Genomic DNA, 24759 nt, shown 5'->3' with positions numbered 1-24759 from the left:
GAAAAGTGCTTTGTATCTTGTGGCTGGAACAAAGAGTGGTATACACTGAGGCCAGAGACAGACACAGGCTGCCCTCATAGGGCCTCGTGGATAGGGTGAGGTATAAGGGGATTTTACCCAAAATGCAAGTGGAATCTATGGAAGAGTTTTAAGCACTGGAATGATATGATCTAATTTACCTTACAAAAAATCTCTTTAGTTTCTGTGTAGAAGACCAACAGAAGAAAATGTAAATAAATAGAGTATGTAGCACAGAGTATATAGCACAATGCCTGGCTTATAGTATTTGAGAAATGTTAGCTATTGTCATTATTATTATTGTACTCAGTGAGGGGCACACTCCCTAGGATGGCATGTCAGAATCTTCTGTGAGAGGGGGCTGCATCTCAAACTAGGAATCCCTTAACCCCTAAAGCATCTAGTCAAGTTCTACAGGAAAAGATGCTCTTACCAGGGTCCCCTCCACCTTCCCCATTTTCCTGTGGAGTATCGTCAGTGGCATGGTGTGTGCTGTCCATCTCAAGTGTGATGAAGGTGAACATAATGTTGAGAACCTCCATGTTTGTATCTAATCACCCTCTGCAGAATTATGCTGCCACTGAGATTATATCAAATTCCAACTGGTCTGCAGTTTATTAGAGAACCCATTTCTTACCAAATGGAGGAACATAATATTTGCAGATAAGCACATTTCAAGGAACTCATTATAACTCCAATTTTAAAAGCTGCAGCACTGAAAGCAAGTCAATTTTTATAACACGTATTTATTTGCTGCTGTTAATAATAGCAACAAGTGGCCTTGGATGACACTGAATTCTTGGAATGATATCTTGCAAAACTTCATCTCATTTGACCTTTACAATAATCTGGTAAATTAGGTAAAGTTGGTATGGTGACTTCCACAGGGACAGGGATTGTGTGACATACCCAACCCCACTGAGAGCTCCAACTGTGACCCCTAGTTGTGAATCACTGTGAGACTCTTTTCATCATCCTAAATGATTGACTGCTGCCACCACTTGCCTAGTGTTACGGAGAATAGGAGCATTTTAAAGTGCCATATAGAATTGGGATTTCTAAAATGTCATTGTAAAAAGCATGCCAGTGTTAATTTAGTGTTCTAAAAAGAGAGCAATTCTGAATGGGCACTCTTAAACAGAAAATATATGCCTTCAAACATTTTGCAGGGGAAGCCTAGATTTCACTTGGAAACCTCATCTGTTTGGAATCAACTATATCTCTCAGGCACATGAAAAAACCCACTAGGTTTTGGAGAATAAACTGCCTAAGTTCAGTTTTGTTTTTAACCTATGATTTTCATGACCCTTCTTAATAAAAGCAGAGCTAACAGTTTGAGGAAATTCTAGGATTTGCAATGGGATTCCTACTTTTAAAATGAGCCACTTTTTTGTTTTCATTTTGTGAAGTGTTTATTAAGTGATAACATCCATAGAGGACAGTCCACACATTTTGAGTCAACTATTTGACTAATTTTTACCAAGTGAATGTGCCTATGTAATCACCACCCAGATTGAGAAACACATTACCAGCATCCCAGAAACTTTCCCTCCCAGTGAATACCCTCTTGTCCAGGAAACCACTATTTTGATTCTCTTATCCTAAGTTAATTTTCATTCTCTTAAATTACTGGATATGATTTGATATCACATTTGGTGGGGCTTTAATGCATTCCTTGAGGCATAATTTATGGAACATAAAATTTAACCATAAGTATACACTTAATCATTTATAGCAAACTTACAGAGTTGTGCAACCATCACCATAATCAAGTTTCTGATCACCTAACAATTTCACCCTGCCTGTCTACAGCTAATGTCTACTCCGGTTCCCACCTCCCACCTGAGACAACCACTAATCTGTGTTCTGTTTGTATATATTTGCCTTCTGTGGAAATTTTTACAAATTGCAAGCACACAATATGTGTCTAGCTTCCCCCAGTTAGCATAATGTTTTTGTGGTTTATCCATGTTTAATTAATAGTCACCACCTGCATTTTCTGGAAATACCACTGCATCCTTAATCTGTCATAAAATCAAGTCCTGCAAAGGGGAAGATATAAATATTGAAAGAGGGGTTTGAATGACAGAGGTTTGTGAATCAGTAGTTTGTTTCTTCTTATGGATGAATAATATGCCAATGTGTGACTTTTGTTCATCAGCTGTCACACATTTCGGTTGCTTTTACTTTTTGGTTGTTATGAATAGGGCCACAAGGAACATACGATGAGTCTTTGTGGAGATATGTCTTCATTTACCTTGGTAAGATACCTAGGAGTGCAATTGCTGGGTCATATGGTAAGTATATCTTTAACATTTTAAAGAACTTCCAATCTGTTTATAACGGTGGTTGTACATTTACATTCTCACACTAGCAATGTATGAAGGTTCTAGTTTCTTTACATTCTTACCAATATTGCATATTAGTCTCTTTGATTATAGCCATACTAATATGCTTGTAGTGCTATCTCATTGTGGTTTCATTTGTATTCCCATAGGACTAAGACTATTAAGCATCTTGTGTTTATTAGCCATTTGTATAAACTTTTGCCCACTTAAAAATCTTGAGTTACAAGTGTTCTTTATATATTCTGACCACAAGTCATGTATCAGATATATTGTGATACAATCTGATTTATCTCTTTCTTTCATGGCTGTGCTTTTGGTGTCATATTTAAGAAATCTTTACCTCATCCAAGGTCACAAAGATTTTCTCCTGTTTTTTCTTTCCAGAAGTTTTGTATTTGCAACTCTTGTTCTTAGACATATGATGGATGCTGTTTGAATTAAGTCTTATGTGTAATATAAATTAAAGGTCTCTGTTCCTTACATGTACATTTGCTAAAAAGACTAATTTGAGTTGTATTGACATGAACATAAATATCAGGATTTCCTTCTTGGGTATTATTCCTGTTCTTTTGATCTATATGTTTATCTTTATTTCAACACTATACTATCTTGACTACTGTAGTTTTGAAATCAGATAGTGTTAGACATTCAATTTGCTCTTTTTTTTTCCACAAGAATAATTGTTTTGACTATTCTAGGTCTTTTGCCTTTCCAGATATCAGACTCTGCTTATTAAACAAATAACAACCTCCTTGGATTGTGATGGGAATTTCATTGAACCTATAGATAAATGTGGGTAGAACTGCCATATTAAAAATATTCTGTCTTCTAGCACCTGAACATGGTGTCTCTCTCCACTTATTTAGATCCTGAATTTTGGTTGGCAACGTTTTATAGTTTTCAGTGTATAGACTTTGTTAAACTTATTTTTTAGTTCTAGTTTTATTTGTATATTCTTTCAAATTTTTAAAATATAGGATTATATTTCTACAGAAAGGTATTTTCATGTTTTGCTTTTCAAAGTGTATGCCATCTATTTTTCCTCTGTCTATGGGCCTTATTACATTGTATTTTTTTTTCTCTGAATCAACTTACAGGAATTCTTTATATATTTTAGATAAGAGTTCTTCAGTGGCTATTTGTGTTTTCATCTTGTCTTGCATTTTCATTTACTTAATTGCATCTTTTGATACACAGATATTTTCTATTAAAATAGAATTTTATAGTAACTTCTTCCATACAGCTAAAGAAAGAGCAAAATAGAGCGCTAATCTTATACACATATAAAATAAGTAAAAACTCCCCAACTTGCCTTCTGAGGCAAGCATAATAGAACTTGACAAGAGCATTACAAGAAACCAAAATTGCAGGTCAACTTTTCTAATGAACATGGATACAATATTCCTAAACAAAATATTAAAATCTAGTGATACATAGAATAGATAATATAACCAAGATGGTTTTATTCCAGGAATGCAAGATTTATTTTACGTTTAAAAGTCAATGTATTTCAAAAAGTCAATGTATTTCATTACATTCATGGAAGAAAGCAGAAAAATTATAGCATCATCTCAATAGATGGATGAAATCAACACCCATTCAGATAAAACATTTTTCAGTTATAAAATTAAGTGAACCTCAAGATGATGAAAAATAAAATACCTACAGTGGCCATTATATTTAATGGTCCCATACTGAAAGCCTTTCTTTACCCCCAAGTTTAGGAACTACATGAAGATGTCTGACATTGTGACTTCCATATAGCATGTGCTGAAGTTGCTGAAGTTTCTAGCCAGTGCAATAGGAAAGAAGAAGAAATAATTGGTATAAGATTTGAAAAAATGAAGTTAAAACTGGTACTATCTGCAAATAACATGCTTACATACATAGATTATCTATGAAAATCTTCATGTATATACATTTAAAAGTAAATTTTAGAGAAAAGCTAAGGCAAGATGTTAGAATAGGACTTTCCAGCATTCATTCCCCCATAGAAACATCTATTTGAACAAGTATGAGCCAAATGCCTTCACAGAAGCTAAGGAAAGCAGATGAGAGATTACAGCACCTGGTATAGCACAGAAATAAGATATATGTTGAAGACGGTAGAAAGGACAGTTTCAAATTACCCATGTCACCTGTCCCCACAAGACCACACAGCACAGCATAGAGATAAATACCATTTACTGAAGGGAAGAACAGGAAAGTAAGCACTAGAATTTTCAAACCTTAGAGTAACACTAGGCAGGCTCCCATGGCTATAGACTTCAGGCTTATACCTGTGTACAGAGCATCCTGGCCTGCTTCAGCACAGGCTGGATCCTGTAGCTAGACGCCTTCCTGACAGACCCAGTTACAAGGCCCCTCCCCACCCAGAGGCCTGCAACAGCAATCCCTAGCCATCAGGCTGGCACTTGAGGACCCAGGCTTCAGGCCCATTCCAAGTTCCAGATCACTTTGGTGGATCCACTCAGTACCAGAGTTGCCATCTGGATCTACACTTTAAAAGACCTAGGGTCTAAGTTCATTCCAGTAGATTCATTCCAGTAGACCCCAGTGCTGGCACACCCCCAAAGAATCCAGGCTCCAGAACTGTCCCTGTGGACCCCCCTTCCTAGCTTTCAGGGCAGCATCCACAAACCCAACCTTTAGGCCAATTTCTGTGGACTCAGACTTCATGACTTCCCTAATACCAGGGTCCAGGGCTCCTCCAATAGGGTCCAGCTCCAATAAACCTTGGTGCCAGGCTGGCCGCTATAGACTCAGGCTCAAGGCCTATCCCCACACTTCTGTAGATCCAGGCTTCAGGCCAACCCCATGGGTACACAATGACATAGATTCAGGTGCCAGACCTTCCTTCCTGCTGATGGACCACATCAGATAGTCTGTTCAGAATATCAGGACAGGGTGATTGGTGAAGGGCTTTCCCAGACAAAGCCAGTCTGGAAAGATTACAATAGGTTCCTACTTCTTCAAACACACAGACACGAACATAAAGCAATGAGAAGACAAAAATACAAGAAGATATAATACCATCAAAAGTATACAACAATTTCCCAATAGCTAACTTCTAAAAAATGGAGACATACAAACTGCCTGACAAAGGACAGTCATGTACCACATAAGGGCATCTTGGTCAATGATGAAGCATATGGTCCCTTAAATTACAATGGAGCTGAAAAATTCCTATTGCCTAGTGATACTGTAACCATCATAACTTTGGGACACAATGCATTACATGTTTGTGGTGATGCTGGTGTAAATAAACCCATTGCTTTGCCAGTCATATAAAAGTATTACACACATGTACAGTACAAAATATTTGACAAAGATAATAAATACGTTATTGGTAGAGGTATTCCAGAAGAAGGCATTGCTATCCTAGGAAGTGAAATCTCTATTCACGTTACTGCCCCTGAAGGCCATCCAGTAGGACAAGATATGGAGATAGAAGACAGTGATATTTATGATACTGACCTTGTATAAGCTTAGGCTAATGTGTACGTCTGTTTTTAACAAAAACATTTAAAAAAAACCATATAGAATGATTTAAAGAAAATATTTTTGTACAACTGTACAAGATGTTTGTGATAAACCTGAGTTAAAAAAAAATTTAAAATTTATGAAGTAGAAAGTTATAGTAAACTGAAGAAAAAAATAAATTTAGTGTAGCCTAACTGTACAATGTTTATGAAATCTACAGTAGTACACAATAATGGCCAAGGCCTTCACCAATCTCTGACTCACCCGGAGCCACTTCCAGTCCTGCAGTCTCCATTTACAGCAAGTGGCCTCTAGATTTTTAAAATAGCATACCATTTTAAAAATCTTTCATACCACATTTCTACTGTACCTTGTCTGTGTTTAGATACACAAATACATACAATTGTGTTAAAACTGCCTACAGTACAGTAACATGCTATAAAGGTTTTCAGCCTAGGAGCAATAGGCCATACCATCTAGGTTTGTATAAGTACACTCTGGTGTTCACACAATGACAAAATCGCATAATATCACATTTCTCAGAATGTAACCTGGTTGTTTTAAGGAAGTTCAGTAAACATCAAATACAGGGAAAAAACTCAAGGAATAAGTGACCAAAGTTAGAAACTTAACAAATCAAACAAATCCTGGAACCAAAAACCACAAAATGAAATTTAAAAAGCAATAGAGCATGTCAACATGCAATAGAGGACTGATGACACAGAAGAATCAGTAAACTCAAAGAAAATTATTTGAAAATATACAATTAGAGGAGAAAAAAGAGAAGAGAATGAAAAGAAATTAAGAAAACTTTCTTCTAAAAAGTTAAGGATTTGTGAGGCAGCATAAAAGCAAATATTCAAGTTATTGGGGTTTGTGTAGGAGAAGAGAAAGAGGGTAGAAAGCTTACTTAAAGAAATGATAGCAGAAAACTTTTCAAATATTGGGGAAGATATACCTATCCAGGGTTAGGAACGTCAAATGTGTCCAAGAAGATTTAATCCAAACAACACAACTCCAAGGCATATTTTTTAATCAAACTATCCAAAATCAAAGATAAGTAGGGGATCCCAAAAGCAGCAAAAGAGAAGCATATAATGGATATTATATGCTATATAATCTAAGCATATAATTAGATATAATGGAGTTCTAATAAGGCAAGCAGATTTCTCGGCAGAAACCTCACCATCAAGGAAATGATATGTTAAAAAGTTGTAGGAAAACAAAGCAAAAGAACACAACTTATGATTAAGAATATTTTTTTTTTTCTGGCAAAGACATCCTTCAAAATGAAGGAGAGATAAACACTCTCTCAGCCAAACAAAAGCTGAGAGAGTTCATTACTACCGGATCTGCCTTACAAGAAATGACAAAGGAAGTTCTTTAAGCTGAAAGAAAAGGATGCAAATCACTAAGAAAACATATAACTCACTGGTAAAAGTACACTTTTTTTTTTCCCTCCAGAATACGCCAATGGTGGTATGTGAATCACATATTTTTAGTACGAGGGAAAATACGAAAATACTAAAAATCCATCTACAATAATTTTAAAAGGAATGCACAATAGAAAACATATATATTGTGACATTGAAAACATAAAATTTTGGGAGAAGGTGAAAGAAAACTGTAGAATTGTTTATGCAATCAAAGTTATTATTAGCTTAAAATAGCCAGTTACAATTATAATATGTTTTATGTAAGCCTCCGGGTAAATACAAAGTAAAAACTCAGTAGGCCAGACATGGTGGCTCACGCCTGTAATCCTGACACTTTGAGAGGCTGGGGCAGGCAGATAACCTGAGGTCAGGAGTTTGAGATCAGCTTGGCCAACATAGTGAAACCCTGTCTCTACTAAAAATACAAAAATTAGCTGAGTGTGTTTGAATGTAAATAAATCTTCCAATCAAAAGACCAAGTGACTGAATTGGGGAGAAAAATAATACACAACTACATGCTGCCTACAGTAGATGCATCTCACTATTAAGGTTACAAATTGACAATGAAGGGATAAAATAAGGTATGCCATGCAAGAAGAAAAAATCAGAGCAGAGATAGCTGTACTTATATGAGATAAAGTAATTTTAAGTCAAAAACTGTAAAATGAGACAAAGAACATCATTATATAAAGAAGGTATAACATTCATAAACATATATGTACCTAACATTGGAAAACCTAAATAGATAAAGCAAATATTAATAGATCAGAAGGGAGAAATAGAGTACACTGAAATTATGTAGGGGACTTCAATATCCCACTTTCAGCAATGAACAGATCATTCAAACAGACTTGAATTACACTTTAAACTAAATGGACCTCACAGACATATGGAACATTCCATCTAACAGCAACATAATATACATTTCTGTCAAGCACCCATGGAACACTTTCTAGGGTAGACCACAAAACAAGCCTTAACAAATTCAAGAGGATTGGAATAATATCAACTATTTTTTTCTGATCACACAGCATGAAACTAGAAATCAATAACAACAGAAAATTTAGAAAAATTACAAAAACATAGAAATGAAACAACTTGCTACTGTAAAACCACTAAAAGGAATAGCATAAAATACCTTGAAACAAATGAAAATGGGCATGTAACATGCCAAAACATGGGGCATAGCAAAGACAGTTTAAGATGACAGTTTACAGCGATAAATGTGTACGTCAAAAAAGATCTTAAGTAAATGACCCAATATTCCACTTCAAGAAATTACAAAAAGAGCAAATTAAGTCCAAAAGTTAGCTTAAGGAAGAAAATAATAAAGATTAGAGACTAGAAAATAATTTAAAATCAACAAAACAAGGGCTCATTTTTTAGAAAAATAAAATCTACAAACCTTTAGGTAGACTAACAACAACAACAAAAAAGACCCAAATAAAATCAGAAATGAAAGAATACCACAAACAAGGAGGATCATAAGAGACTCTAAGCAACAACCGATTTGATAACCTAACCTAAAAGTAATGGATAAATTCCTAGATACAGACAACTTACCAAGACTGAATCATCAAGAAAACCCAGAGATCAATAACGAAGGAAAACATTGATCCAGTGATTTAAAAAAGTATCACATCTAAGAAAAGCCCAGGACCTGATGTCTTTATTGATAAATTCTACCAAACATTTAAAGAGGAACTGGGCATAGTGGCATGCACCTGTGGTCCCAGCTACTTGGGAGGCTGAGCCAAGAGGATCACTTGAGGCTAGGAGTTCAAGGCTGTAATATGCTATGATTATGCCTATCAATAGCCACGACACTCCAGCCCGGGCAACAGAGTGAGAACCTATTTTTACAAAAATAAAAGAATAAATAATACTAATCATTCTCAAATTCTTAAAAAAAAAAAAAAAAAAAAAAAATCCCAGAGGAGGCAATATTTCCCAACCCATTTCATGAGACCAGCATTACTCTGGTACCAAATCCAGACAAGGACACTACAGGAAAAGAAAATGATAGGCCAATTTCCCTAACACAGATACAAAATTTCACAACAAAATACTAGCAATCCAAATTCAAACACACATTAAAATGATCATTCACCATGATCTACTGGGACCCAGGCATGCAAGGGTGATTCAACATACACAAATAAATAAATGTGATAATACCACATTAACAGAATGAAGGACAAAACTCTGATGATTACTTTCATAGATGCATAAAAGGCACTTGATGAAATTCAACATATTTTCATGATAAAATATCTCAATAGATTAAGTTTCAAAGGAAAATACTTCAACACAATAAAGGCCATGTGTTTCAGTCTCACAGCTGACATCATCCTCAATGGTGAAACGTTAAAAGTTTTCCTCTAAGACCAGGAGCAAGATAAGGATGCTCACTCTCCTTCTCCCCTCCTCTCTTTTCTTTTCTTTCTGATGGAGTCTCATTCTGTCGCCAGACTGGCGCACACTGCCGCAATCTCGGCCTGCTGCAAGCTCCGCCTCCCAGGTTCAAGTGATTTCCTCTACCTCAGCCTTCTGAGTAGCTAGGACTACAGGTGTGAGCCACCACGCCGGGCGCACTCTCATCATTTCTATTCAACATAGTACTGGACCATTCTAACCAAAACAATGAAGCAAAAGAAAGAAAAAAGAGGCATTCAGTAGGAAAGAAAGAAGTGAAATTGTCACTATTTACTGATAATATGATTTTATATATAGAAAACCTTAAAGATCTGTTTAAAAAAAAAAAAAAAAACCTGCTAGAACAAATAAATGAATACAGCAAGGTCTCAATCTTGTAAAAGGTTCTTGGAAACTGCAACTTTCAGTGAAATGACCTATAATGAAACCCTTTTTTTCTCAACATTATAATTAAACAGCACTGAAGGAATCTACTTTATTCAAGGACCTGCCGTATGTCATTTCATTTAAAGTCATTGTTTCTGAAAATCCACTGATGGTGTTAAACAGGACTCACTAGACAGCAAAGTTTCAGGACACAAAATCAACATGCAAAAACCAGTAGCATTTCTATAAAAATAACCATCTGAAAAGAAAATCAAGAAAATGATCTCATAATAGCATCAGAAAGACTAAAATACTCAAAAACAAATTTAGCCAATGAGGTAAAATAACTATATACATGAAAACTAAAACATTAATTTAAAAAATTGAAGGCACAACTAAATGAAAAGATATCTTATTTTTGTAAATTAGAAGAAAATGGTTAAAATATATTAGTCAAGGAAATGTACAGATTCAATGCAATCTCTATCAAAATTCCAAAGTTATTTTTTGCAGAAATAGAAAAAAAAATCCTAAAATTTGTGTGAAAACACAAAAGACCCCAAATAGCCAAAACAATATTCAGTAATAGAACAAAGCTGGTGATATTAGGCTGCCCATTTTCAAAAGATGCTACACAAAGCAACATACTGCTGATGTATAAGCAGACAACAGACTAGTGAAACAGAATATAGAGCTCAGAAATAAGGTCATGCATTTACAGTCTACTTTCAACAAATGTGCAAGAATATACAATGGGGAAAGAGTAGCCTCCTAAATAAACAGTGTTGGAGAAACCATATATCCATATGTAGAAGAAAGGAATTAAACCCTTATCTGAACATTCCACACAAAAAATCGAAGTAGAATAAATTTATAAACAGAAGACCTGAACCTGTAAAACAACTAGAAGAACAAATAGGAGGAAAATTCTATGACATTGGTCTAGGCAATTATTTTTTTAATATGACCTCAAAAGCACAGGTAAGAAAAGCAAAAATCGACAAATGGGATTACCTGAAACTAAAAGGCCTCTGCACAGCCAAGAAAACAATCAACAGGGTGAAGAGAGAACTCATGGATTATGGAAAAAATACTTGCAAATCATATATCTACTGAGGAATTAATATCCAATATATATAAGGAACTTAATAGAAAGCAAAATATATAAGGTACTTAAATATTCTAATTAAAAGTGGGCAAAGAACCTGAATCGGCATTTAGCAAAAGAAGTTATACAAATGGCCAGATATATGAAACAATGTTCAACATCACGAATCATCAGAGAATTGCAAGTGAAAACTATAACAAGATATCACCCGGCTCCTGTTAGAATGGCTACTTAAAGACAAAAGAAAACAAGTGTTAGTTGGAATGTAAATTAGTACAGCCAATATTGAAGATATTGTGGAAGTTTTTCTAAACAACAGAAATGAAACTATCATATGGTCTAATAATTCCACTTGAGGTATATATCCAAAGAAAATGAAGTCACAGTATCTCAAAGGGAACTCTGCACTCTCATATTCCTTACATCATCATTTGCAGTTGTCAAGATATGGAATCAACCTACGTGACCATCAAGGAATGAGTAAAGAAAAATGGTCTATATGCCTAATGGAATGCTATTAACCCTTATAAAAGGAAGAGAAATTCTATCATTTGAGACAACATGGGTGAACTTGGAAGTCATTACATTAAATAAGCCAGGCACAGAAAGGCAAATATGGCATAATGTAGCTTATATGTAGAATAAAAAAAAATTGAGCTCAAAGAAGCATGGAAGAAAATGGTGGTTACCAGGGGCTGGGATGGGGACTGCAGGGATGTTGTTTGGTCAAATGATACAAAATTTCTGTTAGCTAGAGGTAATAAGTTTAAGAGTTCTAATGTATCACACACTGACTATCATTAGTAACAATGTCTTCTATTCTTGAAAATCACTAAGAGTCGATTTTAAGTGTTCTCACCACAAAAAAAATGTATTTCAGGAAATACATGTTAGTTTGATGTAGCCATTCCACCAGGCATACTTATTTTAAAATATGCTGTACAAAAGAATAAGTACAATGTTAATTCATCAATTAAAAGAGCAAGAAGGAAAGGTTTAAAAAAATTTAAATCCCAAAATTTTAGGAATAAAAGGGGAATATTAAGATGTGAAATATAAAAATCAATTGCATTTTCATATACTAACAACAATTAGAAAATAAATTTTGAAACCACTGAAATTGGAATTCAAACAACATTAGATATCTAGGAATAAATAACAGAAGATACACAAAATTCCTCAGAAAACTAGAAAATATTACAGAGATAAACTAAAGAACACCAAAATATATGAAAAGTTATTTAATGTTCATGAGTTAGATGCCTTACTATTTTACAGATATCATTTCTCTTCCACGTTGCTAGGCTCAGTATATCAGTAAAAATAATATCAGGGATTATTTTTTCTGTAGAAACTGACAAGCTGATTTTAAAGAATACAGTAAGAGAACCTATTCTGCCAGAAATCAAGACAAATTAGCTACAGAAATTAAAACAGAATGATATAGGTAGGGAGTAGATAAATTGATCAGCCGAACAGCCTATAGAGTCTTAGAACAAATGGATACATATTCACAGTCCCTTGACTTATAGAAATGAAGTTTTGTCAATAAATGGTTCCAGCACAATTGCCCTAATTGTAAAGCTCATCTGCTACCTTAAATCATAAACATTCAATTTCTATTTGATCATGGATCTAAACATGAAAAATAAAAGAACAAGTTTCTAGAAAATAATGTGTAGGAGAATATCTTCTCTCATAGATAGACAAACATCTGATCTTGAGGTAGGTAGGTAGGCAAATAATTCTCAAACAGGGCACAAAAAGCACTAACCATAAGAAAACAGAATGGTAAATTGAACTTCATTAATATTCATCTATTAATTATTTTATTTTATTNCGCGCTGTCGCCCAGGCTCGAGTCTATTGGCCGGATTTGGGCTTACTGTATTCTCTTCCTCGCGGGTCTCTGCCATTCTCCTGCCTCAGCCTCCCGAGTAGCTGGGATTACAGGCGCCCGCCACCTTGCCCAGCTAGTTTTTTTGTATTTTTTAGTAGAGATGGGGTTTCACCATGTTAGCCAGGATGGTCTCGATCTCCTGACCTCGTGATCCGCCCATCTCGGCCTCCCAAAGTGCTGGGATTACAGGCTTGAGCCACCGCGCCTGGCCTTCATCTATTGATTTTTAAAAGTTATCTACTTGTAAAAAGTAAATTAGAATTTGCCATCAGATATTGGAAATAAGGGAATATTATCTTTTCTGTCACAACACATACATGCACGCAGACACACATTCCTCTCTCTCCTTCTCTCCTTCCTCACTGCCCAGAAAACAAAACACAAAACAATCTTATACACCAAATATAATGATCCTTGATCATACATGACTTGACAGTATTTTGTAAGCAAAATCATGTTCGTATTTAGAAAGATAATTGGATTACAATCCACTTAAATTCATGGACTATCTCAGGCTTTTCCAGGTGATCAGTTTGACTTGACCAGCAGTAGGATTCATACCATCCTTAATCCGCAGGACTCCAAACAGAAACTCAAGGCTAAGTGAGAAAGGTCTTTTGAGTAGGTAAGTAACACTCAAGTTCACATAGGCCTACAATCTAACTCAAGACAGCACCCAAACCACAGAGTGAGATTTAAAACTACAAATTAGAAGGCCAGGCATAGTGGCTCAAGCCTGTAATCCCAGCACTTTGGAGGCCAAGGTGGGCAGATCACCTGAGGTCAGGAGTTCAAGACCAGCCTGGCCAACATGGTGAAGCCTCGTCTCTACTACAAATACAAAAATTAGCTGGGCATGGTGGTGGGCACCTGTAATCCTAGCTACTCGGGAGGCTGAGGCAGGAGAATTGCTTGAACTTGGCAGGTGGAGGTTACAGTGAGCCGAAATCATGCCACTTTACTCCAGCCTTGGCGAAAGAGTGAAACTCCGTCTCAAAAAGAAGAAAGAAGAGGGAGGCCGAGACGGGCGGATCACGAGGTCAGGAGATCGAGACCATCCTGGCTAACATGGTGAAACCCCGTCTCTACTAAAAAATACAAAAAACTAGCCAGGCGAGGTGGCGGGCGCCTGTAGTCCCAGCTACTTGGGAGGCTGAGGCAGGAGAATGGCATAAACCCGGGAGGCGGAGCTTGCAGTGAGCTGAGATCCGGCCACTGCACTCCAGCCCGGGCGACAGAGCGAGACTCCGTCTCAAAAAAAAAAAAAAAGAAGAAAGAAGAAGACTACAAATTAGAATAGGTAAGGTAACTGGGAATAGAGACAGCAGGAGGAAGCCTGCAATGTTTATGTTTCTTGGCATGTGACTCAGTAGTTAAATATAATTTGGGGTGTCTGAGGGGGTTAGAAATTGCAATTTGGAATCAGCCCCAGGACTCCTATCCAGTTTTACCAGGAATAGGCTAATATTTTGTACCATATATTCCTCCTGTGTTTTTTCCCAAGTTATGAACTTAATGGGGAAAGAGGGTTGATCAGTTATTGCACTTATAAGCAAACAGTGGCCCACTGAATTTGATGCTTTTATGTGACATTCACATGGAAGGGATGTTCGAATAACCATCTTTCAATGCAAGTGTCAGGTGTTGGCTCCTGAGGAGTTAGAGATACATGAACAGAGAGTGAGTGTGAGGAGAAATGATGGAGGGTCTACAGTTCCCCAATAAGTTGTTTCGGATATGTTCTCTGAGAAGACAGGGAGGCTCTAAGTCAACGTATATTTTGAAATGCATATACAGTTATTGATCTATTGTGCTGTTGAACTGACATCTACTAAAACTCGTAGGTAATATAGCAACAGCTCATAATCTTATTCTTCTTCTCCTGTACCGTAAGACTTCTCATGGCTCAAACATATCTCATTGTGGCATTTAGGGGAGTAGAAAAAGAAGGCATTGGTGTAGGTTTCTGAAAATAAATTGCTCTAATACTGCAGCTGTATTAAACTGTCATAAGCAATATTCCCATTGGGCTCATGGATAAAATACTGACTTTAAACAGTGCCTCATGACTAGGTCCAAGACTCTAAATTCTATCTGAGGTTAGCCACTTGTTATAGAGGTAAGATGAATGTCTGGGAATTAACCATGCCAACTGAACACCTCTGGAATGTTGACAGAGATGAAGCATGCTAATGGAGTGCTACACTTCAGACTGATTTATTAAAAATGGATTACCTGGAGAGAAAGCAATTCTTGGTAGGACTTGGCTTAAACTGTTCCCTTGTTGCCCTTGAAAACAAGGGAAAATCCCCACGCTTTCTTAGTGGTACATAGAGATGATGGTGTTGGACGGAGCTAAAGGTGAAAAACATTTCTAGGCCCAGCTGTGTCAATCAGTAACTTGTGGCACATATATGTCTTCCTACTAAGAATGGTAGTTTTAAAATTACATATGCTTGGGTTAAATATGCTTTATATGCTTTAATATGCTTGGGTTAAATTAAAGTGTTTTATATGCTTGGGTTAATATGCTTTAATATGCTTGGGTTAAATTAAAGTGTTTCTTATCAGGTAAGTAGGAATTAAACTAATCTTTGTTATATTTGGGACTATCTCTTCTGTGAGGCTCAGGGTTATTATTCCCATGAAATTTTATTTTAAAATTTTGTATAATTTCAATCTTTTATTTTGTTAAATGTGATCATGATGTTGTGGCTACTTAGGAGAATATCCTTTTATGGAAGAGAGATGTGCTAGAGAAATTAGGTAGTGGAGAATTAGGATGACTGTGACTTTCAATGTTTCAGGCTGAAAAGGTCTTTTATCTTTAATGAAAAATACATTATATCTGCTATTGCTTTACAGCTTGCAAAGTAAAAGTATCACTTTCACCAAGATTATCCTGTTGATCCTTGGTTTTCTAACGCACTTAGGATTAAATCTAAATTTTTTAAATACCTACAAAGCTTTACATGATCTGGCCCCAGCTTGATTTTTCAGTTTCCTTTAGAGCCACTCCCTCCTTGGATCTGGAAACTGCAACCTTTTGGGCTCTCCAACATGTCATACCCTTTCCTTCCCCAGGGTCTTTGTAAATGTTCATTTTTAGTCACACTACTCTTTCCATTCTCACAGTCCTTCTGTGCTGTTTAATTATAATGTTGAGAAAAAAGGGTTTCATTATAGGTCATTTCACTGAAAGTTGCAGTTTCCAAGAACCTTTTACAAGATTGAGACCTTGCTGTATTCATTTATTTGTTCTAGCAGGTTTTTTTTTTTTTTTTTTTTTTTTTTTTTTTTTTTTTTTTTTTTTTTTTTTTTACCAGATCTTTAAGGTTTTCTATATATAAAATCATATTATCAGTAAATAGTGACAATTTCACTTCCTACTGAATGCCTCTTTTTTCTTTCTTTTGCTTCATTGTTTTGGTTAGAATGGTCCAGTACTATGTTGAATAGAAATGATGAGAGTGCGCCCGGCGTGGTGGCTCACACCTGTAGTCCCAGCTACTCAGAAGGCTGAGGTAGAGGAAATCACTTGAACCTGGGAGGCGGAGCTTGCAGCAGGCTGAGATTGCGGCAGTGTGCGCAGACCCCCAGTGAATGCCTGAACCTGCAGACAGTACCAAACCTAATTATCATCTATCAGAACATCTGTGTTTTTGTTTTCCACATACAAATTTGGTGCCTTTCTCATCTTAGCTAAACACCAATCATGCACCGTACCCATAACTTTTGCCATCCTTGAGGTGCAACAGCAAAACTATCACAAATTTCTCTTCTCTTCTCTACAACGTCACAGATAGAAAATTCATTCTTACTGCAGATCTTAGCAACCCCAGCATGTGATTTTGTTTTCCTTCCTTAAGTTGAGAACTTTCACCTTTTCTCTAAAAGAAAACACTTGACAGTTTCTCTTTGGCATATCTGAATTGCCAGCATCACCACTCTTGGGCTGTGAGTCAATTATTACGTAGAATAAAGGTTACCTGAACAGAAGCACTGTGAGTTGATCTGAAAACTGAGACAGCTACTAAGTCACAATGGGTGAGTAGGGTCTAAAGCTTGGATCCAGTGGAGAAAGGGATGATTCACAGAGCAGCATGAGATGGCTCAATATTTCATAACAGCACCTAGAACAGTGCATGTTTAAGACTCATGAATTGCTTATTTCTGAAATTTTCTATTTAATATTTTCCAACTGCAGTTGACCATAGGTAATTAAAACCATAAGAAAGTAACCATGGAGACTACTGTTCTTAGTAGGTGCCCTTGGGGAAGTTACCTTAACCTATTTTTCTTACCTGTAATATGGGTATAAGAACATTGCCTACTTCATAAATCTGTTATAGGAATGATGTTAATTAAAGGGCTTCACATAGTGCCAGGCAAATATTAAGTACTTAATAAATAATAGCCATCATAATACTTCTAATAATCATAGATTTACGTGTTTCTTGGACACTTGCCTTTTCAAGTTAAAAGAGATCTTAAATATCTTCTTAACTGATCACTTCCCTGACTCAGAAATGCTTTCTCTGATATTCTGGATAGTCACCTAGACCTTTTTTGAATATTTCCTTGGATGATTTTGCTATATTACAGAGTAGTCCTCAATTTTTATAGGTTTGTGGTGTTAAATTGAGATATGTGTTCCTATAAATTTCACCTCTTGATTTTTACACACACACACACAGAGTTAAGTTCCATTTTCTAAATGAAAAGTGTTCCTATACTCGAGGCAGCTTTCCTGGCAGCCCAAGGGACACCAATTCCAGTGCCAAGATGTCAGATGTCATCACTCTTCCAGTCAGCGTTTGAATCTAAAATGATCCTGGATGCCCTCGCCTTCATGCCACGTGAGTTTGCCGGTTTGTTTTATGGAGCTCAATGATGACTATGTGGAAGTGTGGAATGTGCATTCAGAGTTAATGTAGATGCAAGGAAGAGGAGGTAATCCGCAAAAGTAAAGCTAGTGTTGGTAGCGTGCTTGGAATACAAGCACATTGACAAAGTCTGAGGACATATTCTCATCCATTCTCTTCTGGATTCCTCCTCATTTGTACATCCTGTATAGAAGTTAGCCAGGCAATCAGTATTCAGTTGGTGCCTGTGATGTGGCTCTTTTCTGAGTATGAGGGATGTAGATACCCTGTAGTCATGGAGACTAAAGTCAGAGAAATTTTTAGTTTAGACAGCAGAGAATTGATATGTGGATTGAAAACTGAAGTTACAGGTATTGACACTGATAACAAAACTACTGAGTTGGTGTCAAGACTTTAGCTATTCAGTTAGCATTTGCATACCTACTATCTGTCAGTCACTATAGCCACTGAAATGACATAGGAAACAAGAAGGCAAGGCAATACAAGAAACTCAAGTCAGTAGAAAGTATAAAAATACACAATCTTAAAGACTAGCCTTCAGGTGCTCCTAATGCTTATACTGGCATGGGAGTGGGGGATGAATGGCCAAGGTGGGCTGCAGGCTTGTTGAAGCTGTCAGAGCTGTAGAATATAGAATATCTTGGAACACGGATGGAGCTGGAGGCCATGATCCTTAGCAAACTATTGCAGGAAGAGAAAACCAAACACTGCATGTTTTCACATTTAAATAGGAGCCAAATGATGAGAACTCATGGACACAACGAGGGGAACAACAGACATTGGGGCCTACCTGAGGTGGGAGGAGGGAAAGGATAAAAATGCCACAAACTATAGGTACTAGGCGTAGTACCTGGGTGATGAAAATGTGTACAACAAACCCCTGTGATATGAGTTTGCTATCTAGCAAAACTGCACGTGTACCCCTAAACTTAAAAGTTTAAAAATATATAGAATCTTAGAACTGAGGAATGTATTGTATCGGAATAAAGATCTCTGGGGACATACTTTATACCTCTTGTACCTGACTTAACAATTATGTCCATACTTCCTCCTTTCTAACTGCAGTCTCTCTTAAGCCTATTCTGTCTGACCATTAAATAGACAGTCAACAAATGCTCCCCAAATGATTCTTTAATGCCTATGGCAAAACTGCCAGGACCTGCACAAAGGCTGCGACATTACAGTGGCAGCTAAGCTAGAAAGGCCGCTCCAGTGGCAAATGGCATTAAGCCACTTGCCTTTTTTTATTAACACTAGTACATAAAGGTTGCCAGCAGAAAGCCCTTGTAATAACAGCCAACTGCTTCTAAGCATCTGAGCCCTTAATGAAACCCCATCCTCCTCTCCAGAGGGAGGGAAGAATTGTTGGTTTTCTCTCTCAATTATTTTTCCAGTCTATTAAATTGTCACAACCCCTGTGTCTCTGTGAGAGGCGGGTGTCATCATAGCTCATCTCCTGGAGACAGGGAGCAGTGCTGCTGCCAGAGGTGTTTTCTGTCTGCTTCACCAACACCAGAGAAAAGAAGGTGATGATGGAAGAACTCCAAAGCAGCAGCAGTAGACGTCCTGGAGAGATTTATGAGACACGCAACAAGCGAAACGAGGATGTTTATACTATCGGGTTATACAAAATATGCAATTTTAATCCACTAAGCAGTTTATCTTTTCATGCAGCTTAGTTTGCTGGGATAATTACCTTCCTGAGCAGTCCATGACATGGACGAAGCAAAGTGTGTGCAAAATACACAAATCTATGTGTGCCATTGGAAAATACGTCAGAGGAAGGAGGATTAACTCAAATTTTGGAAAACATGCTTGTAGACAATGCAGAAAGTATGCTGAAAGATTTTCTTCTGTCATTAGCAAAATTATTAAGGTTTATTTTCTCTTAAAGCAGCAATAGCTACTTGACCCCTTACTATACATTAGATAATCTGTGGTGTATTTTTCAAGCACCACAGAGGTTCAGGGAGATTAAATAATTTACTCAAAAATATGCAGTAAAGCCATGTGTGGGCTTAGATGTGACCCCACGCAGTCTGCCCCAGGAGCCTGGATCTCCTTTCCTGACATGAGCCATCTGCGCCTATTGAAGACTCACACCTTCATCAGAGCATCTGACCCTTTCCCTGAAGCCTGATGACACACTGGAGCCATTCTCCCGACACTTTCCTGACATTTAATTCCCTTTGTCTACTAGATCTTCCCCATCAGTATGCTTACAAATAGAGCAGTTTTCCCATCTTAAAGAAATCTGCTGACCTCATTTTCTTCCTCAGTTAGTTACCACCCCATTTCTCTGCCCTCTTTATAGCAAAGCTACTAGAAAAACTTGTTTATGCTTATTGTCTCCAGTTCCTCTCGTTTAATTCTCTCCTTGACCCACCATCATTAGGTTTTCGTCTCACCATTCCAGACACTGTTCCTCTAACAAACAGTCACCTACACATTGCAGCATGTGGCATTGATCACTTCCTCTTTCTTGAAACACTTTCTACTTTTTTGCTTTTTTCTTGAGACAGAGTCTCACTGTGTCACCGAGGCTGGAGTGCAATGGCATGATCTTGGCTCACCGCAACCTCCGCCTCCCGGGTTCAAGCGATTCTCCTACCTCAGCCTCCCAAATAGCTGGGATTATAGGCTCCTGGCACCACGCCCGGTTATTGCTTGTATTTTTAGTAGAGACATGGTTTCACCATGGTGGCCAGGCTGGTCTTGAACCCCTGACTTCAGCAGATTAACCCATTTCAGCCTCCCAGAGTGCTGGGATTACAGGTGTGAGCCACCGTGCCAGGCCAACATTTTCTACCTTTAGCTGCCAAACAGACATAGTCCTGGTTTCATTCCTTCACACTAACCCTTGCTGATTTCATCTTCCTGATATCTTCATGGTTAAGAAATACACAGGAGCTCATTCCTAGGACTTCTCTTTTCTGTCTACACTCACTCCCTTGTGCTGACGGACCTTCCTGACATCCATCTTTTTATTTAATATCTTCATCTGGATGCTAATAGACATCTCAAGCTCAACATATCTCAAACTGATCTAGCAAACTCCCTGCTTCTCAGTCAAATCCACTCCATCCATAATTATCTACATCTCAGTTGATGACAATTCTATCCTTTCAGTTGCTTAAGCCAAAACCATAAAGTCACCTGACTCCTGTTTCTCTCATGTTCCACGTTCAGTGTATATCTAGACTCTTACTGCTACTCACCCTCCACTGATACCACTACGATCCCTGTCAACATCATATTTTACCTGGATTATTGTAAATGCCTCTTAGATCCCTGTTTCCTCCAACCTTACTCCCTACATCTTAGTCTCAATGTATAAGCCATAATGATATTTTAAATTTGTCAGTCAGATCTTGTCATTTACATGTTTAAATCACTGTGGTGGCTCTCCATCTAACTCAGAAAACGTGAAGTTTTTGCAAAAGTCTATAAGACCCCATGCAATATGTCCCATTCCTGCTTCAAATCTCCAATCTTTTCTCTGAATCACTCTGAGTTAGACATAATGGCCTTCTTGCTGGGTGTCCTGGTTTTTCTCTCTGCTTGCAATGCTCTTTCTCCAGATAGCCATATGGTTTGTTCTCATCTCCTCCTTCAGGTCTTTGCTCAGATGACTCTTTCTCAGTGATGTCTTCCCTAATTACTATGTTTAAAATCAAACTCCGCCTCATATACACACGCATAATCTATTCTCCTTCCATACATTATTTTCTCTATTCCATTTATTGTCCTTTAACTTACTACATAATTTACTATCTGCTTTCCCAGTTGGGATACAAATTCCTTGAAAGCAGTTTTATCTATTTTCTTCAACACTGTATCCCAGAGCCTAGAACAGTGCTGGAAACACTGTGAAGTGACTATTTGATGAACAAATGAGGAGTCATGACTCTTAAAGTCCTTACCTAGAGAGGGTTGGAAATGACCTCAGAGTGCAAGATTCCTCTTCCAAGTGGGCTGGTGTGCTGCCCTGGATTAGCATTGGAAACTGTAGCTACAATCCCATCAGTTATAATGTCTATAATTTACTTGTGAGAGGCAGTGGAGTGTTGGGGTTATATGTGGATTCCTGAAGCCAGATGGCTTGGGTATGGATTCCATCTCTGGCACTTACTAGCACTTTGAGTAAGTTTCTAAAACTTTTTGTGCCTAATTTTTTCTCATCAGCAAAATGGATGTAATAATATTACTTACCTGAGAGGGTTGTTATAACGATTTGATAAGTCAGTCAGTATACACAAAGTGCTTAGGTCAGTGCCTGTCACAAGGCTTAAGCCAGTACCACATAAGTGGTACTATAACAATGATAATGATAATGATAATGAAGATAACAATAACATTTCTGTTTATCAAGAGAATTCTGAGATACTATAAAAGATTCTGAAAACTTTTCCATTTTTAAATAAAGCAACTTAAAATATATACTATACCCTATGAAGTACACCTTAATGATATTATACAAAAAAGACATCAACATCACAAAATGACTTGTGAGTATAATAATCTTATAACAGCAACTAACATGTATTGAGTACTTGCCAAGTACTAGACACTATTCTAAGCATTTTACATGTATTTAAAGATATGCAAACTGAGAATGGAGAAATCAGTTTGCCCAATATCATAAAGCTATAAAATCATGAAGCTGGAATACAAACCTGATGAATTTGCATAGCTACTATAATAGAAGAACAATGTTTTCATTGAAGATTCCTTCTTTTTTGTTTGTTTTTTGAGACAGAGTCTTGCTCTGTCGCCCGGCTGGAGTGCGGTGGCGCGATCTCGGCTCACTGCAAGCTCCACCTCCCAGGTTCACGCCATTCTCCTGCCCCAGCCTCCCGAGTAGCTTGGACTACAGGCGCCTGCCACCACGCTTGGCTAAGTTTTTGTATTTTTTAAATTAGAGATGGGGTTTCACCGTGTCAGCCAGGATGGTCTCAATCTCCTGACCTCGTGATCCACCCACCTCGGCCTCCCAAAGTGCTGGGATTACAGGCATGAGCCACTGAGCCCGGCCTCATTGAAGATTTCTAAGGTATAAAAGAACATATTAAATTCAGTGCCTAAAGAATGTACATTACTGAAAACACCCAGGATGGGCTGCAAGTGCCAATATCTATGGGAACTCAGATATATCCTCTAAAGTTTTGAAGTGCAGTAGTTCTCAAGTGTGGTTATGACACTAATGTTCTCAAACAATTTTAAGATGGGCCTTATATAATTTTTTCTCTAGGTACTAATGTTTTTAAATGATTTAAACATTAGAGTGAATGCATGACTGTCACTGCAGCTATGCCACTCTTTCTATGATATGCTTTCTGAACAAGGAGAGGCAGGTCAAAGGTACAGCTAGGGTGCTGAGAATTACATTTCATAGATAGAATCTACATTGTAGCAATTCTTTGTGGAGAATGATTACTGGTATATAATTAATAGTTGTGGTAATTACTGTAGTACTTGCAAGACATGATTGTATAGTTATATCCATTTTCAATGTTTCATCAAGACCTGGGTGTATCTATGAGAAACTGTCACTCATTGGAGTAGCATGGTTGTATATGTTACAGCAAAAGAGGGGGTTGAGACTTCCTGAACTAGATGGTAGTGTGTAACTAAATGTAAAAATTTGCTTAGGTAAAGCTGCCTTCTGTGCTGCAGAAGTTTGATATCTAGTTAAAGGGATCTGGTCTTATACGCAGAGAATGAATATAAATAAGTACTAACCAACATGCCATATTATAAATAGAAGAGTTCATAGCTAGGTGGTTGCCAGTGAAGAGTTTTTTGTTAGGGCTTGTGCTAAACCCAGTCACAGTAACAGAAATTGAGGAACAAAGGGAGGCAAGGTGCCTCCATCATCACAGGGCAAGAGTTATTCACTCATTAAGAGGTATCTCGGCTGGACCTCTGTCTTTAGCAAGAGTGAAATCTAAGCCCTAGATCTCTTTGCACTCTTGAGAAACCCCCATCACTCACCCTTCTCCCTACCCCTACCTGCATTACCTGTGACTACTGGCAACACAAGAAACCCAGGACTCCTTTGGAATCCATCATGTTGCAGACACTAATACCCCACATGACTCTGTACCTCAGTATTGCTGCTTCTTCCCCATATCCTACAATCATCTCACTGTGTCCCGTGGGTTTCCCTCACAAATTTCCCATGCCCTCAATGTCTTTATGAAATGTTCATCACCTTCTTCCTCTAATATAAACCTGAATCTTTCCTGAGGACATGGCCACCCCTGAAGCCCTTTGCTATAGGTTTTTTCTCCCCCACATCTCTTCTACAAGGGTCCTGAGGTGGAGTAAATGTCCTCCTTGCTCTTCATTGATACTTCCAGACACTTCTTATTTTCTTTTACCTAAAACCTATTGGAATCTTATACTGAGCTTACATACTTGTTGCCCCCTCTTAGTTCATTGTCAGATGATGTCTTCATCATTATTCCTCATTCCTTAAAGATTTTGGTTCACTGCTTTTCCCTATTTAACTTTTCTTCTGGAATAATCTTGAGTGAAGTCCAAATTCACCACAGTGGATTGTCCAACAACCTGGCCTTTGTTTCTAACCTTTCCTTCTTCAGTCTTTCTCTCTTACTCATTCCCCATACCTATCATTAACAATAACCACAATACCTCCATAACCTCATTTTTAAACATTTCATTCACAAACCACCATCTTGCATCTCTCTAGCTCATTCTATGTACTATCCTAGGTACAACATACTGTTGAGCCCACAGTCATCTAAATTCCTTG

At 37.4% G+C, this 24759-nt stretch overlaps 1 long non-coding RNA gene across 2 annotated transcripts in view; it reads right to left on the bottom strand.

Moving 5' to 3' along the window:
* Positions 1–24759, bottom strand: part of LOC108532089 (uncharacterized) — a 65215-nt gene that overhangs the window by 30902 nt on the left and 9554 nt on the right. Inside the window, exon 3 of one of the 2 annotated variants that reach the window (XR_001886350.1) lies at positions 17092–17228. The exons of the other annotated variant lie outside the window; for it this stretch is intronic. This is a non-coding gene — a long non-coding RNA (uncharacterized LOC108532089). Of the gene's footprint in view, positions 1–17091; positions 17229–24759 lie in introns of those variants that run through there. 2 annotated transcript variants of the gene reach the window in all.

Source organism: Rhinopithecus bieti, unplaced genomic scaffold (genome assembly GCF_001698545.2).
Source record: "Rhinopithecus bieti isolate Rb0 unplaced genomic scaffold, ASM169854v2 scaffold_7673, whole genome shotgun sequence".
In the NCBI taxonomy this organism is placed as follows: domain Eukaryota; kingdom Metazoa; phylum Chordata; class Mammalia; order Primates; family Cercopithecidae; genus Rhinopithecus; species Rhinopithecus bieti.
The sequence above is the reverse complement of the archived record's forward strand: the minus strand, read 5'-3'. Positions and strand labels throughout refer to the sequence as shown.